Below are 13822 nucleotides of genomic sequence, written 5' to 3'. Positions count from 1 at the left end.
CCATGTCCCAGACACCCTCAGCAGAGCACAGACAACCAGTCTATTCCATACTCCTCTCACCCAAAAAGCTTCCACAATCCCATGGTAGCACCAGACCTAGAGCCATCCCTCTTCCGACTGCCCTGGTTCCCGCACCCAATTCTGACGGCTCCCCTCACTCCACGGGGGACACCAGCTGAGCGGGCCCCGCCCCCCAAGCCGGCTGCCTCTGGTGGGGGTGGGCCCCCGGGCTGATTCTCCCCAAACCACAGAGCAGCTCAGATAACAAGAGGGAAAGAAGGAGGGGGTTAGTCCGTTGGGCATCCGATCTCTCCCCAAACAGGTTTGAAAGTCTTTTTGTTTTGCTTGTTTCTTAAGAGAAGAGAGGGCAGGAGTTCCCAGGGCGGTTGTGCCACGGCTCAGGCGCCGGGGACACGCGCGGCAGACGGCCTCAGACGTCTCACTGCTGCGCGCAAAGACACGGGCGCAGACAGACGCACAGACGGGGCTCCCCCACCCTGGGCACGGCGGCAGCAGGTTGGGAAGCCCAGGAAACCCCGGGTTCCCGTCAGAACCTGCCCGGCACCCGGTCCCATCCGCAGCTCCTAGTAAGAGCAGAGCAAGGGGCCCCGATGCCTGCGGGAGCCCGAGGCTCTCCAAAATTCCCGGGATAGAGGTTACCTCTCAGCGGGTGGACGCAATCCGTCCGGGTGCACCGCGTCTGCCCTGACCCTGCGCCTCGGTATTGCTCGGCGTCAGAGGAGCGGGATCCCCGGAGAGGAGCCGTCTGGGGGACCACAGCTCAGCAGCGCGGGCCGAAGGCAGCGGCCATGGCGAGTCACGTGCGGAGGCTGAAACTTTACCCCGAGCCACAGACTTGGGGGGCGGAGGGTACGGAGCTGGGGGAGGCCCCCTCCTTCAGGCCCGCCCCCGCCCGCCCCCGCCCGCCCACTGACCAATCACCAGTCAGAGGCGGGCCCACAGGATCACGCCCCACCCCACTCTCCTTAATAGACCCGAGGCTGGGCGAGTCTTAAAGGAGCCGCGCCTAGCTGAAGGCTGGACCGTGGGAATCTGCGAGAATCCCTCCCTCTGCCCCAAAAGGAGAGCTTCAAAGCGAGGAGCTGAAGTTCTGCGGAAAGAATGGCAAAAAGGCTAGGCAAAGAAAGGACTGCAGTGTGTGGTATCACATTTCCTCCCCTCCCACACACACAGACACTTAAACCTGGGAAGAGACGCAGCCAGCATAATATGGAAGTAAATACGGTGTCTACGGCCCTAGCTGTCAAGCCCCTGACTCCCATAATTATAATCCTCCTCCAAGAACCAGTTGGAGCTGAGAGCTGTGTGACCTTTAGTCGTTTCCTTTCTCTGAACCTTAATTTTCTCATCTGCAAAAAAGGAGTGCAAGAGTAGATAGACCTCTCTCAAATATACTCCTCTCGGCTTCCCCCCAAAAAGCTCTCCAGCTCTAGTGAGTTGTCAGTCAGAGGAACTCTGGCGTACCCCAACCCCTCAGCAGCCTTCTGCACAAAGGGCAGCCGCTCTTGGATCTTCCAAGAGCTAAGTAGGGGGCGCCAAGGAGCACCCCTCCAAGCTAGAGAACTCTCTAGGACTCAAGCTTCTCTCTCTTGGCCCAGGCTAGAGGAGCCTGAGAAGCTCGCATTCTTGCTCCAGTTGGGCAGGATCTAAATCACTCTCCATCTGCAGGACCATAGTCCCCAACACAGCTTCGTGCCCCCTCCCAGCCTGCTGCTCCATTTGGGAGGGTCACATCCCCACCTCTAGCAGTCGGGGGAGGGGGGGCAAAAAGCGGAATCACTAGGGAACAACCTCCCCTCCCCAGTCAGGGAAGTGGCCACAAGTGCCCCCAAAGGACTTCCCACTGGAAGGGGAAGTGCCACACTCCCAAGCCTCCAGCCGGGGGAGGAGACTCAGCCTGACCCGACTGGCAGAGCTCCCAAACCCACCGGTCTGACGCCCCCGCTTTACAGATGAGGAACCCTAAGGCTGGGAGCGGACACGGACTTTTCGTCCACTGTCGCACAGGTTGCACAGCCAGGTCTAGGTTTGAGATATCTGATTGTCCTCTCCAGCTTTAGCCTCTAGCCTTGGTAAAAGACAAGCCGGGTCTGCGGGACGCTCTGCCCTGAGGTCCTGCGCAGGAGAAAGGTGCCAGAACAGCGCCTGGCAGCGCTTCCCCAGGCCCCTTCCCACCCGCTGGGTCGGGCTGTCTCCGGCTCCCGTCTGGATTTCCATCCGTCCACCAGTGCGAACCGCCCGCCCAGCCCTCTCGCCCTGTCCCGTCCAGATCCATCCGCAAACATGCGCTCAGCCTGCAGGAATGCGCCAATGGCTCCCAGATGTGGACGCCAACGCTTAACCCCTTCTCCCCCAGTCCCCTCCAAGGCCTTCAGCCTGAGCCCAGACAGCAGCAGGGGGCGCCGCCCTGGTGAGGAACCAGCTTGGGAGGGGACTCAGCGTCAGCCACCCCCAGCCAGCACAGGCTCCCCCGGCCTAGATTCTACCAATCTTCCTTCCAACTGAGGCCAGAAGGGAAGGATCATGGGCACAAAAATGCAAATGTGCATAAACACAGGTATACTGCCTCCCATCGCTTGTGTCCTTCACATACACCTGCAAGCACATGGGGTCAGGTGTGCACACTGAGACTCAGGTGTGCAAATGCAAACTCAGGACACCCACATGCATGCTCAGAGCACACATGTGTACACCTCCACATGCATGCCCAGGGCACCCATGTATGCACATCCATGAGCACAGAGAACATGCACATACAAGACAGGCATTTGTGCCCTGGCTGGGTAGCTCGGTTGGTTGGAGTCATCGGACATGCCAAGGTTGCAGGTTTGATCCTGGGTCAGGGCTCATTCAAGAGTCAATCAATGAATACATAGATAAGTGGAACAACAAATCGATATTTCTCTCTCTCCCTTAAAAAAAAAAAAGACAGTCATTTGTGCACATACAAGGACATGAAGCAGAGGGTGGGGCATACTCCTGGACAGACATAGCAGTAGACCCATGTGCAGACAAGGGAAGAAATTCATGCATCCACAAACCTGCTCCCCATAGGGGGTCAGACACATATGCACATAAGACTGGCACCCATGTGAACAAGCACACAACCTACACACCTTTAGCACTCCCTCCCTGCCCAGGCACCCAGTACTTCCTGTCCAATATCTAGCCTTCCCTAGGCTTGACTCCAGGAAGCAGGAGAAGTCCCAGGTGGGAGGAAAGCCAGGAGTCCAATCTGCAGCAGCAGCTGCACTCCAGCTGTGCTGGGGCCACAACAGGGCTCCTACACCTCATCCTCTAAGGCCCCAAACACAGGAGGGAAGAAGAGTGCAGGAGGCAGCAGGAGACGCAGAGGGGGAAAAGCCACAGGCCTAGGGACTCCTCACTCTTTAAGAAAGACACTCCTGGGGGCCTACACTTCCCCTCCAGCACACAGAAGAAGGGCTCAGGGAGGAGACTGAACTGCTCGTTTCCCAAGACAGGGAGCCTTCTGCAAACTAGAGGAAACCCAAGAGTCCTGAGTGACAGCCTCCAGCAGTCCAAGGAGATACAAAAGAGCTCTGAGACACCCCAGGAAGGCCTACACTTCTAGCAAAACAAGGCCTCCCTCACAGTCTCTGGGGAACTCCTAGAGAGAATCACATCATTGGTCATGTGAACATAGGCTGGGCAGCACTGCTCTGCCAAGACCACCTGGAGGCAGGTGGGATGGGAGATGTCTGCTGGGACTGGAACCAGTTTTAGTTGCCTCTTCTTCCCCTCCCCAGCGTCCCAGCTCATCCCCAAAGGAGCTCCTCCCACAAACACCCTCATGGCCCCACCCCATTTGATTCGCAGAGTCTAGAAGGGTAATCTGGGGCAGGGCTCCTGTTTCCATTGTACAGATGAGGGACCTGAGGCTCGAAAAGGAAATTGTCTTGCCCAAGGTCATACAGCTTGCCAATGGCAGAGCTAAGATTCAAATCCACAGTCACCTCCTTAACCCGCCCCCCCCCTTTACTCCAAATCAAACATTTTCACGCAGTATCCTGCCACCTCTTCCTTTACGCCCAACAGAGTGCATAGGAGAAGCACCATCCTTTCCTGGCTCTGCAGGTCTAAGTGTGGGGCCAGGGCATGCCAGAGAGAGATCAGAGAAGACACTGGGACTATGAATATGGCCCCCCAACCCCACCCCAAGCTTGGTGCCCACCTGCCCAGCAGGCACAGCCGGATGACTCAGCTGCATCCGGGGGAGATGCCAGGGCAGTGACTCACCTACCGAGAAGAGCTGAGACTGGCACCTTGCCAGCCCCGGGACAGAAGTGACTTAGTCACCGAGACTGTGATGCTCAGCAGGCACAGCCCAGAGATTGGGGACAGAGACAGGCTGTGTCCTTCATGGTTACATGCGCCCCCTGGCGAAGAACAGGAATCCTGGGGTGAGCTAAGGTTGTACCTGTCCCTGCCCCCTCACCATGCCCACCCCCACCACACCAGGCCCTGCTCCAGTGGAGACAAGTTTTGTGAGACCCCTGGGCTGCCATGCCTCCCCCCAGCCTGCCCCCTGCCCATCACTCACCACCCACTCTCCCACCAGCCCTACCGCCTCCTGCCACCCAAGTTGTACCCAGGCTATAAGTCTCCTTTAACATGTCCTGGCAGCACCTCCTGCCCCCACAGCCCCTCCCCCCCCCACATACACACATGCACTCATACACACTTCTGCCAGCCCTGCTTCAGCCAGCAGCTGCTGAAGTTGTTGAGCAGGAGGGGAATCGGAGGGTGGGGTGCAGGGATTGAGTTACCAGAGGCTGATGGGGTGGGCTGTCACCCAATCCCTTCCCCAGCCAGTCCTCCTCCCTGGGCACAGTCTCCCTCACCCACCTGCTTCCCTCCCACCTCTGGCTGGCAGCCTACTGCCCTTTAAGCCCCTCCACCCCCACTCCACCCAAGCTAGAAAAGAAATGTTCAAGAGTATTTGTCATGCTAAGGCCAGCCCAGTATATGAGAAAAAGAGAGAGACAGAGACAGAGATGGACAGAAAGAGTAATTCCTGTGCTCAGAGCTCTGGCTGCAACCACGAGGTGTGTATATCTCCGTGTTGAGCCGGAAGGGGACAGAGTAACTCCCCAAGTCCCAGGAGAGTGGATGGGGCCCAAGGGGAGTCGACAGGCTGAACAACCTCAATCCATTTGCACTATTGATTTCTCACACACTGCAGCAGGCATGATGGAGGGGGGGGCATGATAAATCAGCCCCCCAGAGACAGAAACTGAGGGAGAGAGGGGGAGGGGCCGCTTCACCACAATTTGTGGCCCACTGAGATGGACTTGGGGGGCAGGGGGTGGGCGGCAGAGGAATAGGAGATGTTGAGTGGCAGGAGGCAGGGTGGGGGAGTGGGTGTTGGATAAAGGCCCATCCAAACATCTCCTTCCAGCTGGATCTGAAGCTGATTAGAAGAAAGAAGGTGGGGGGCCAAAGCACCACAGTTGGCTATACAGGCAGGGCCCTAAACAACTCCAGGGGGCGCCACTGACATCACAGTCTATGAAATGGCGCCTCCTGAAGCTGTGCAACATATTGGCCCTGGGAACGAGACTGAGGCAGGAGATTGAATTTGAGGGACCACAGTTTTCACTGTTCTTTCTCTCCCCAGCACCTCAACCAGCTGCCCTGCCTCCAGGCCTCAGAAGAGGGCTCTCTTTTGACTTGAGATTTGAAGCCTGTGATAATCTCCCTGCTCTTCAGCCTGCTCCCTTCCTTTGTTGAGGGGACTGGCAAACAACCACCATGACCCAGGCGTGGCATGATGGGGGCTCACAAAGGGGGCTAGAGAGCCTGCAAACCAAAACTGGAGATCCTAGTACTCTGTCTGCCCCCTACCCATCCTGCCACTGTGGGCAAATCCCTGGCCCTCTCTGGGTCTCTAAATGGAGTTAGAGAGGATGCTCCTCTAAACTGTCTCCAAGCCCCACGGCTTGCCAGCCTGTGAGCCTGTTGGAACCTGCCCAGCACCGCGATTCACACCAGTGGCCACAGGCCACCTAAACAAACCCCAACCCTGCCCTCCTTCCAACCTGGATGTAGACTCTCTCCACATGGTGGAGACTTATAAACAAACCAACCTGGGTTTACCAGAGATCTCTGCACAAACTAGCAGAGAGGAAGAGAGACCAGATACCTGGCCTAGGGTCCTCCTTGCTGCAGTAAGGGAGTTAGGCACAAACAGGGCCCATGACGAGAGAAAAACAGTGCAAAGGGCCTGGGCAGCCAATGACTAGTTGAATGTCCTTGGGCAAGTCATATCCCCTCTCTAGGCTTCAGTTTCCCCCTCTGTGAGGGATTGTCTAGATGGCCTCTAAAGCCCCTTCTGGTTCTAAGTCCAGTTCTAGTTGGACAGAGACAGCCCTGAGGGGTCCCCAGGACTCCTCCACCCAGCCCAGCCCATTTATCTGGGTTATACCTTCTCCACAAGGTCCTACCCTGCCCAAAGTGCCTCCTTGCTCTATCTGCTGCCCCTCTGGCCGTTCCTTGGGCCTCAGCCTGCCTCCTTACCCTCACCTTGGCCAGCCCCTCTCCCTGCCCCGTGCTTTTCTGCACGTCCCTCCTGCCAGGGGACAGACCAACTAAAAATAGTCCCTGCAGCCTTTCTCGCCCACAGCTGCCCAAAGAGCAGGAAATGAGGGGGGCAGGGAGGCCCATGTCCTGCTCTCCTCCACAAACTTCCAACTCGGAACCATGTCCAGCACTCCAGCCTGGGACTAGTGCCAACTTGGCCATCTCGGGGGCATCCCACACCCCTTCCCTAGGGGGAGGCCTGCCCATAAGTGCCTACAATCACAGAGCTGTCCCAACCCCACGAGAGGAAGAGAGAGGAGGCAAGCGGTCTACAGGGAAACCTTCCCAATTTCTGACAAATCAGTGCCAACCACATTGTGGGCACCAAGAGGGCAGGGTCTGGCTCCACTGACTGGTCTTTTGAGGGCAGAGGGAATTGGTGTGGGGAAGTTTGTACTGGTTTCCTTCATCCTGGCCCAGATGGAGGGAAGACGAAATAGTGCCCCAGCCTCAATTATGCTAATCCCAAAATGTGTGGGTGCAGATATAGGGGGTTTCAACAGCCACCCCCAGATACCATGGGAAAAACGCTAAAAAGGATAGCAGAAGATCTTGGCTACCCACATGTCAAGATGGAAGCCTGGAGACTAGAATAGGACCATGCCAAACAGGCTGGGCATGTGCTGCCCCCAAGCTAAGTCAGAGGTTGGGAGGGAGGAGTCAGGGTGCTATGGGGCCAGGGGCTACAGTGCCCCCACCCCCATCCCACCTGGGATTCCTGATACCTCCCAGCCCTGGGAGAAGTCCCTCCCCACACACGAGGAAGGAAACCAGCTTAGCGACTCTCTGGTAGCCTGCAGGGCAGCCCTGCACCATGAGGCAGGCGGGAAACCCAGGAGTCCTGGCTCCCAGCCCAGAGAGTGAGTGAGAGAAATACCTTGGAGAGGAGGAGGCAGCCCAGAGTAAGGCAGACACATGGGGCCCCCAGCAGCTCCCAAATGTGACCCATCAGGAGGAAGGGACCAAAGGGGCTGGATGGGAAAGTGAACACATTTCTGAACAAGAGAGAAGAAAGTGGGGTGATGAGGATGGGGAGGGGATGGGACCACCTGGCTCTCTTCCCTGTCAGAGTCAGAGATCCTGACATTAAGGCCACCAAATATCAAATGCGTGCTTCCTCCTCGCATCGTCTCCAGCCCCCAGCCCCTTCATTCCTGAGCTTCCCCTGGCACACCTTCCCCGGAGCCACGCCAGGCCAGGAGTCAGCAGGCACAAGGTGGTGCCTGGGAGGCCTGGGCAGTGCCAGGGGCAGCCCTCATACCATCCTCCCACTGGCTTCCCTCCCGCCTGCTCTCAGCCGCCACACATATCTCAGCTGTCGAATCCGATTAGGTCTCCTGCCCAGTGAGCCGGACAAGGAGGCCACTGGGCAGGGGAGAGACGGGGACAAGGACGCTGAGCAGGAATGGCACAAGGATGGCGGAGACAGGGCTCAGGGGAGGAGGTGTGGAGCCCAGAGGAAGAAAAGCCTGGTGGAGAATCTATCCTCTCTGACCACAGGCTCTCTGGTGACAGCGACCACCTGTATTAGGGGGATTCTGCAGCCTCTGGGGCAACAGCCCTGCCTGGCTCCTCCATCCCCCAGATGGGCAAGGATACTGAAGGCAGAGAGAATGACCTAGATTTAGAAGAGAACCCCATCCTAGAGCCCTCCCCCGGCCAGAACTACTATTTGCACTGAGCTTTATGATGAATTGTCTTTATAGTCATATCCTATCAAGCAAGTGGGCTTGCTACTGATAGCCAATTTTACAAATGAAGAAACTGTAAATGCTCATAGTGCAACGACCTGGCTAAGTCTCAGATTCAGGCCTCTGATTCTCAGTTCACTGCTCACACTCGGAATCTCTACTTTTCTTTCTGAGTCAAGAACAGAACTAAGTCTGTATCCACTGTTTCCAACGAAACCAACCTGCAGGGAATCCAGGGAGCTGTGGAGGAATCTAGAGCACACCCCCACACCTGGACATCTGGAGGACATGCCACCCACTCCCACCATCCAGAGGAGTCCCCCCAAAGTGTGACCAGTCTCTTCCGCCACTCCCCTCCCCAGTCTTCTATGCCCAGGAGCCATGTACATACTCACACATGGTTACTCAGACAACTCATATACCCCTCCTGCAAACCCACCAAACCAGAATGAGATGCCCTAGATCTTCAGAGAGCAGAGCCCATGCTGGAGGGAAAAACAAGCCACTATAATCAGTAGGTGCCATGCGGCTCTCTCCCACAGAGCCTGCAGGAGGGAAGAAGCTTGGGGGGAGGGGGGCGGGTGGTAACACCAGGAGCAGAGGCTCTGAAAGCCAAGGAACCCAGGGAGCTGGCAAGGCTGGGTGGCCTCCCTGATCTGGTCCACACCCCCTTCCCCAGCCATCTGGGCTGAGCCTGTTCTGGCCTGGGCCATACTCTGGGATCTGTCCCCTTCAATGCACTCAACCACCTCTAGCCAAAGCTTATAGATTTTACAACCAAACCACATGGTCTACACACACACACATACACAGAGGGGTTGGGTTGGGGGTCTTTGCAATAGGTGATGGCAGGGATAGGGCTCTAAGCTGAAAGAACTTTCCCTAGAGGAAAGGTCACCCCACCCCTGCCTCTACTACCCTCCAGCAAAGCCTCTGGCCACCCAAGTGTGAGATGTGCCTGGAAGGAGACACTACTTCTCCTTCAAGGTGAGTAGGGAGTGGGGGGCAAAGTCCTGAGCTCTTGCGGCTGGGAGGCAGAGAGCAAGTGAGATAGAAACCCCCCCAGGGAGGCTCCCGTCCAGCTCTTGTTCCCTCTGCTCTCTGTTACCCCAGCACCGCCAATTCTCCCGTCGAGGTGAGGTGGGGGAAGGGGTATTAGGCAATACTGCAAAGGAGGGTGCAAGGGCGTGGGGCCTGGGCAGTCCTTCCCCCCACTTTCCATTCTTAGCTAGAGAATGGGACTGCCTCGAGGAAGTGCAGGAAGGGCGCGGGAGGGTTCAGGGGCTCCGAGTGTTCGGACACCCCAATGTCCCCAGGCTCCCACCTCCCAGGACTACAGTGAGCAGTGGGGGAGGAGGGATGGGGAATGCCTGAACAGGCGAGAGGGAAACCGCCAGATCAGAAGAGGAGAGGCCCGGCGGAAGGCGACCAAGGGGGAATTGGGAAGGGGTGCGCGTGGTCCTACCTGCTCAGGTGTGTGCTGGCAGGGGGCAATGGGGTTCCCAGGAGAACCGGGGAAGCCCTCTCAGCTCGATTCAGGATTCCCCCTGCTTCTGGGTTAGACTGCTGCAAGAGGCACGGGTTTCCGTTGGGTCCTAAAGCCCACTCTACACCCACTGGCAATCCCGCCCTCTCCCACGAGCCCTCACTGGGTCAGCGGGTGCAGCGCCGAGGACTGATGGGGGAGGAAGAACTCACAGGGGGAAAGACAGAGGTCTGAGTCATGGGCTGGGGACAGGAACAGTCCCGTCTCAAATACACAGCACATGGATGACTTCAGCTGAGGATGAGACAGGAGAAAATAGACATTTCTTCCTGCCTGACCTGAGAAAATGAATTTGGGCTTTGATGCTGAAATGGGATTAAGATTACTTTCCTTACCACTCCTTCTAAGATGCTCTGTTATTGAGAATTTGGGGAAGGGGATATTCATTTGGGGAGGTCCTCACTTCTACCTTCCCTCCCGTAGACATAGCAGTCTCCCCATCCCTCCCCACTATTCCTAAATTCCTCAGAGGCCAACCAGGGGGGAAACACTGATTTCCAGCAAGTACAAAGGACCGTATGACTTGATGGTAATTGGAAACTGGTAGAGTTTTATATCCTTAGACTGAGGGGTATATGGGAATATGTTGAGGTGTGTGGATATACATATATAGGTGAGATTGTGAGCAGGTGGGGCTGAAGGACTTGTGCTACATCCCTGACAATTGTCAGTGGAAGAACAGGATGCAGATCCTAGCAGTCAACTAGTACTCCTCCCCAGTCCTTAATAGGATCCTGAAACTTTTCCAGAAAATGTTATATTTTCCCAGGTACCATTTGAGATAAACATAGGGGGCAGAAGGACCTCTTACCCCAATTATATCAATTTCAAGTTTACAGACCCAGCTTAGGATAGCTGATCTCAGTAGCTCAAAAGAGAGAACTCGGTTGGGGGGGTGGGGGCAGGTGGACCAGGAAAAGATGGATGGGAAGTATTTAGAGGACTGGATGGAGAATGTTTTGCAAGGAGAGTTGCATACATCTCCAGCAGCAGAGCTGGGGAAATGTCATGGGGTGAAGGGCCAGCAAAAGTCAGAGACAGAAATGAGGGAAGGGGGGAAGCATGGCCTCTTCCTAGAAGGGGAGAGGGCAGCAGCATTGCCTCTACTTCTTTCTGTCTTGCAGGAAGAACTAGGGAACTAGACAGTAAGGATGGAGGGCCCCAGGGTGGAGCCCATCGGGTGAGTTCAGGTCAAGCCTTTCACCCTGATGTGCCTCAGTTCTCTCCCAGCTGTTAAACAGGGCTCTTGGTTCTTCCCAGGGAGTTAATGAGTGTTTACAAAAGGGCTTGGAGATCCTCAGATCTCAGCTGGGCCACCACTACAGTTATAAAGCTCAATAAGGGCTGAGTGTTATTTGGGGAGGGGAGGAGTAGGGGAAGAGGGAAACAGACTACTCTCTTACAAACTAAGGATAAAACCAAGCTCAGAGAGCACAAGCCTCAGCTGCCACAGGATATCCTTGTGCCCAGGGATGGAGGTCATGCACCCCCATACCTCTAACCACCACCAAAGGCTGGCCTCCAGCTAACTATAGGCAGAACCCAGACTAGCAGCTGGTCTTCATTAACTCCAGCTTTTTTTCACCCCACACTGTGAACCCATAGCTTCTACAGGCTTAGGCTAGAGGGGGCTGCCCTAGCCCGACCTTGCAGCTGACTCTGGGGTGGGGGACACCACACCAAAGGCCAAGTTACCAGCTGAAAATAAAATTGAAGCAAGACTCCTTTTTCCCATTGGGAGCAAGAAGAGAGGAAAGGAGTGTGGGGGTGAGAGGCTGGAGGTGGGGGAATTTAGGGCAAACAGCAGGCAGTGAAGTCAGCTGGATTGAGGCCCAGAAACCCCTACACCCTGGGGCCAAGTCTTACTCTAGCTTTGCTTTCAGCTTGAGTCTTGGCTAGGCCCCAAACTAGGGAAGGCCCTGGCTGCCCCCTTCTGCCTCCCCACCCCCACCCTTATTAAATACACATTTTATCTCTCAGCATCTTCATTATCTTAACTGAAGGAGACAAGCAGTGGATGGCGGCAGCAGAGAGCGTCAGGAGAAGGGGGCGGGTGTGGGGAGCAGGCGCACCCTTGTTATAAAGTGCTGATCTAGCGCTTTCAGGCAGTGTGGGAAAAAGAGGTGGGATCAAAGGGAGTGAGGCTGATTCAGAACTCAATTAGAGCTTCTTAAAAAAGGAGCTAGGTCTCTCCTTTTGCCAGTCTTCAGACAGCCTTTACCCAGGCCTCTTGCACCCAATTAGTTTCTACTGCCAGTGCCTTGGGGCTGGGGTTGAAAATCAAGGGGAGGCCAGAGGGCACACCTTCTCCCCCTACAGAATGCACCTTTTCTGAGAAGAGGGAGACCTGCCAAGTGTAGCTTAAAAGAGAATGTCTTAGAGGACACTTTTCAGGAGGAACCTAAGATTACAACTTTCCCCAAAAGTTAAAAAGTGGGACATTGAAGGTGGGTTCTTCCTTAGTCTCTTGCCAGCTAGAGGCACAGCTTCTGGCCAATCTCTAGGGACACTAGATAACAACCAGACAGGCACCCCTCTTCCCAGCCTATAGGGAGGACTCTCTCCATAGCTAAGGCTTCCTGGGAGCAACGTGGAAATTGCCTCAAGCAAAATACCACTACATCAGAGGGAGTGATTGGAAAGCATCTGTGAGGCCAATAAACCTTCACAACTGTGCCAAGGTGTATTTTTTAAGATGAAGCACCCTTCTTTTACGGGGGCCTGCTCCACCTCTGTGCAAAAGCATTAGCAATGTTTGCCTCCAGATTAGGACTGTCAAGATGGAGGCAAAGGCAGAATCTTACTTGGTTTATTTATCTGCCCATTGAACACCTGTCCATTGAACACCTACCAGGCATTAAGTGCTGGGGACAGGTACAGATGTAAATAAAACCTCTTTTGGTCTCCCTCAGTAATCAAGGTGACATCTCTCTACAGGTATTTTTTTAAATCTCCAAGTCTGGCCCTGGCCAGGTGGCTCAGTTGGTTGGAGCATGATCCGGTACACACAAAAAAGATTGCAGGTTCAATTCCCGGTCAGGGCACATACCTAGGTTGCAGTTTGATCCCGGTCAGGGCGCATACAGGAGGCAACCAATCAATGTTTCTCTCTAAAAATCAATAAAAACATATCCTCGGGTGAGGATTTAAAAAAAAAATCTCCAAGGCTGTCTCATTCCTGCTTCCCAGTTCTTATTGGTATATCTTAAAAGAACACTTAATAAAGGCAGGGTGTAACAGCAGGTGGTGGGGGAGAGAAGAGAGCTCTGCCAACTTTTTTGATCTCTGGGTAGCTTGGACCTCACACACTCTTGCCAGTTATCTAGCCACAGGCAAGTCTTCATTGAGCCAGAAATATCAGTGGCAGCTCTGGGGCTGAAACACCAACTTTACTGTGTCTATGTTCTTTCCATGGCAATACCCAACAACACTCTATGGAAGCTTAATCTGCTTCTCTGAAGGAAAATAAATAAGTAAACCAGGAAATAGACACACACCCCACCACCTTCAACAGGAAGAATGTAGGTCAGCATCTTTGCCACTACTCTACATGAAACAGCCTATGATCCTGGCAAACACTAGTAACCACAGGCCCATCCCATTCCACTAAAAATCCCACTCCTTCCCATAGCTCTCAGCCTCGGTGAGAAAAGCCAGCAAGAAAAGGACTCTCTTCCTCCTCTCAATCTGCTCCCTGGCTGTCTGAATTACACTTAAGACTTCACTGACAAACATACATCAGCTTTTGCTCCCACAAGGGCAGCGGAAGCCAAGCAGGGACTCTAAGTCTGCTTCACGCATCATTGACAGAACCAACCCTGTTCCAATTGCTGAAGTCTTAAGAGCAGCAATGACCTAGAAATTGACAGTGGGGGGAGAACTGAAGGAAAAGAAACTAAAACAGTACACAGAAAACCCTATTTCCAAATTCCAGGGGAAAGGGAGAGAAAGGTAGAGGGGAAAG

General features: G+C 54.8%; 1 protein-coding gene across 2 annotated transcripts in view; it reads right to left on the bottom strand.

Annotated features, from left to right (window-relative positions):
- Positions 1-9889, bottom strand: part of RARA (retinoic acid receptor alpha) — a 43834-nt gene extending 33945 nt beyond the window's left edge. Inside the window, exon 1 of one of the 2 annotated variants that reach the window (XM_081161233.1) lies at positions 9778-9889. The gene's annotated coding sequence lies outside the window, so the exon portion shown is untranslated. Of the gene's footprint in view, positions 1-660; positions 846-9777 lie in introns of those variants that run through there. The other variant, XM_081161232.1, reaches the window with a different exon arrangement.
- Between the last annotated feature and the right edge of the window lie 3933 nt (positions 9890-13822).

The sequence above is a fragment of the Miniopterus schreibersii genome (genome assembly GCF_964146895.1).
Source record: "Miniopterus schreibersii genome assembly, chromosome: 16".
NCBI lineage: Eukaryota > Metazoa > Chordata > Mammalia > Chiroptera > Miniopteridae > Miniopterus > Miniopterus schreibersii.
The sequence above is the reverse complement of the archived record's forward strand: the minus strand, read 5'-3'. Positions and strand labels throughout refer to the sequence as shown.